We start from the raw sequence: 4,308 nt of genomic DNA, 5'->3' as shown, positions 1-4,308 counted from the left end.
TTAATTTTTACTTCTTTGATAATATGTTGTTTTAGCTTCATGGAGATGAAATAAAAATGGTTTTAAATGTAGACAGCCACACCCACTTGGTCAGCCACACCCACTTGGTCAGCCACACCCACTTGGTCAGCCACACCCACTAGGTGAGCTATACCCACTTGGTGAACCACACCCACTTGATGAGCCATACCCACTTGGTCAGCCACACCTACTTGATGAGCCATACCCACTTGGTCAGCCACACCCACTTTGTGAGCCACACGCAGTCCTAAAGTGTCCACCTGGTGATTAGTGTTTCAGCTACAAACACAAGAACGAACGCGTCAAGAAACGCCTGTTTTAGTCAAGAGAAAATGAAGACCATAAAACATGACTGCCGTTTATTCTGAACTGACACGTTATACAAACACTAACATGTGAAAGTGACAGTAAAAAATATTTGACTACATTTTAGCAGAAAAAAGGGAAATAATATTTAGCTGTATGGTATGGGAAACAGGGTTAACTGGTTTTTTTAAACAAATAATTGATTAAACTATAACATAATTTTAAAAAAAAATTAATTATAAATTGTGTTAATTTTAACTATTGATATTTTAAAAACTATCACTTAATAGTATAATTCCTGAAGGGTTTTCTAAATTTTGTGTAAAAAAGAATTCATACAAATATAATTCTTGAATAAATACAAACAATATAATTGAGTTGTCTAAGCATCAATCAGCCTATATTGTTTATCAATTGATACAAGAACTGAAAGTTTCATTCAACTATTTTTAAAGGGTTATAATGCAGTGAGTTAATAAAGTGTTTTAGTTTTAAGATAAAAACAAATATTTGAATAAAAAGGACACCTTAGGTTAAACCTGGTCATGTTGTATGACACCTTAGTTTAACCTGGTCATATATATGACACCTCAGGTTAAACCTGGTCATGTATGACACCTTAGTTAAACCTTGTCATGTATGACACCTCAGGTTAAACCTGGTCATGTATAGGTGCCCTGCCTTTAATCAAAGATGAGAAAATTTAAATAAGTAGAAATTATGCTTTGTATTACATTTACACTTCAACATTTGTGAGTTAGGGTAACTACCATTTAACAACACTCGTATATCACAGTGATAATTTTACAAGCATATACATGTGATTTTGTTGACACCTGATAGGTAAATGTGGTTTTGTTCTCACCTGATACATTCATGGGATTTTGTTTAACCCACTGTGTACAAACTACCTCACTACTCACATACTACATTGTACACCTCATCTAGAGATTCTCACATTCAACAATGACAGGACTCTCTAATGACTCACACTCTAAGTGATGAAAGCACCCCCTGGCAATGTTGACCTCTCTCTGGATGACTTACAAAGGTGGCACAAAAAATAGTTTCACTTTTTAAACATTTCACATGAATTTTAAAATACAGCTCAATCTTAAGGGAGAAAAAATGTAACGAGCTAAACCAATGTATCTTTGCTGGGTTTTAATTAGCAGTATTTAATTGATTGTATAAATAACACAAGGAAACAGTTTTCTAATGAGGTTATCATGAACTGCAATCATGAAAATGACAAACGTCCATCTAGAGCTGTCTATCAAACAGTGAAATTGTCCTGTTAGGTGAGCGTCTGCCAATAAAACAACAGGATCCAGGTCAGGTCTAACCCAGATATCTAATACCTGGTATACAATGATCTAACATCAGATAATTAAACAATCAAAGATCAATTTTTGCAACACTTGATAAATCCACATTACTTCTAATTCAGCTGACACCTGATATACAATATTATAACATCATTTGATAAATCCATTGCCAAAATATTTTAACTGCCATCATAACTTCCTACATTAAAGAAAAAAATATATACCTTTTGTTCTAGTATTTATAAAAAGTTTTGCACTTTTATTATTCTATAAATTACAAGAAAAATAGAAGAGATGAACATCTCATTTGAATGCATATAACAAGAACACATCATTTCAATTTGAAATTAACAATACATCAAATCTTGTGCCTTGCATTTGTCTGTTTTCTTTTGTTACTTGCATTTGTCTGTTTTCTTTTGTTACTTGCATTTGTCTGTTTTCTTTTGTTACTTGCATTTGTCTGTTTTCTTTTGTTACTTGCATTTGTCTGTTTTCTTTTGTTACTTGCATTTGTCTGTTTTCTTTTGTTACTTGCATTTGTCTGTTTTCTTTTGTTACTTGCATTTGTCTGTTTTCTTTTGTTACTTGCATTTGTCTGTTTTCTTTTGTTACTTGCATTTGTCTATTTTCTTTTGTTACTTCCATTTGTCTGTTTTCTTTTGTTACTTGCATTTGTCTGTTTTCTTTTGTTACTTCCATTTGTCTGTTTTCTTTTGTTACTTGCATTTGTCTATTTTCTTTTGTTACTTGCATTTGTCTGTTTTCTTTTGTTACTTGCATTTGTCTGTTTTCTTTTGTTACTTGCATTTGTCTGTTTTCTTTTGTTACTTGCATTTGCCTGTTTACTTTATAACCTTACTATGAGGTAAAAAGCTGGATATATTTTCTTCTGTTGTATCAGGTGATTGTGTTACTAGTCAGACATGAAGAAAAATCAGCTTGATATATTGTGTGGGCACACACCCAATTTGTTTTTCCTTAGGTTACTAAGAGGTTAATTTTAATTAGATTAATTAACATTAGGGAGTAATTAGATTAATTAACACAAGGGAGTAATTAGATTAATTAACATAAGGGAGTGAGACAAAATGGCACAGTGTTTGGAATTCATAAGAAAAAAAATATCACATCAATATCACTTCATAAATCATACAGACACACATACGTTTAACACATATTATAATATGGTGTATCAACAAATACTAGGCCAAATAAAAAATAGAGTTACAACATTTGCTAAATAGGTTTTTTCATCCAATTACCATAAAAAACGGACATAAACATATTTCATTAAATCTTGTTTACTTGTATTAATTCAGTATACAAATATTTCCTGGCACATAGTAACATATTAGACACCAAGTTAATGCACATATACATATGTTAACACATGTGATACTTATATGCCCTCCTACTTTAGCCATACACATAGAGTAGATAATCTAACACAGACAACAGATCTGACAAACATATATTTTATCTTGACATAGTTAATAGATAACTATTTGTAATCAACTACAACTATGCCCTTAACAAATAATACACGTCATCTATATTTTTTTCATAGAATTTGATACATGAATTGATTATCTAAAAAGAATTATATTTAATCAACATTAATTATTGCACATAGTGTGTTATTTAAAAAATACAAACAAATCTAGTGCCTCCAAACAATTACATAAAACTTTTTTTTGAGTTTTATTTTCCTGCAAACTACGGAGAAATTATACTAATTTTTTTTTAAAAAATCAATTGAGAATCCTGTTAACAAAAACGTTACTAAAAATAAAAAAATGCGGAGAGTAAAACAGTGGGTAAGAAAGCCTTAAGAAAAAAAGATAATTGTAGAAAATTATGCAAACAAAATGACATGGCATGCTAACAAAAATATAAATAACAGTTTTGTGAACATCAGAAGAAAAAAACAACTATATGTCGCTCATAAAGCTAAACATAAGCAAGTAAAAAAGATGAGAAAAGAAACAATAACAAAGAAGAACATTAGAAAACCATAAGATAAGAGCATTAGGTTCAAGCTACAATGTTATGATCCATAACAAATAAGAAAACATTGAAAAGTTAAGTACAAGAGTTTAAATAGTGAGCAACTGCTCCCTGTAATTCAGCACTTAATCAGCATACCCTATCTATCAAGACAGACAACTATAGGCCCTGTGTGTCTAGATAGACAACTCTACACCCTGTATATCAAGATAGATAACTCAGCACCTTGTACATCAAGACCAACAACTCCACACCTTGTATATCAAGACAGACAACTCTACACCCTGTATATCAAGATAGACAACTCCACCCTGTATATTAAGATAGACAACTCTACACCCTGTATATCAAGATAGACAACTCTACACCCTGTATATTAAGATAGACAACTCTACACCCTGTATATCAAGACAGACAACTCTACACCCTGTATATCAAGACAGACAACTACACCCTGTATATCAAGACAGACAATTCTACACCCTGTATATCAAGACAGACAACTATTTGAATGAGAAGTGGACTGCAGCTGAACAAAAAAGACATTCATATTGAAGAAAATGTGAACACTCTTTAAAAAAACTTGAAATGTGATGCTGCTCATTGACTTCTAAAATTATGTATTCACAGGAAATCAACAGAA

This window comes from Physella acuta, unplaced genomic scaffold, assembly GCF_028476545.2.
Source record: "Physella acuta isolate Inbredline_101_S28 unplaced genomic scaffold, ASM2847654v3 ptg001063l, whole genome shotgun sequence".
In the NCBI taxonomy this organism is placed as follows: Eukaryota; Metazoa; Mollusca; class Gastropoda; family Physidae; genus Physella; species Physella acuta.
Note: the sequence above shows the minus strand (reverse complement) of the source record.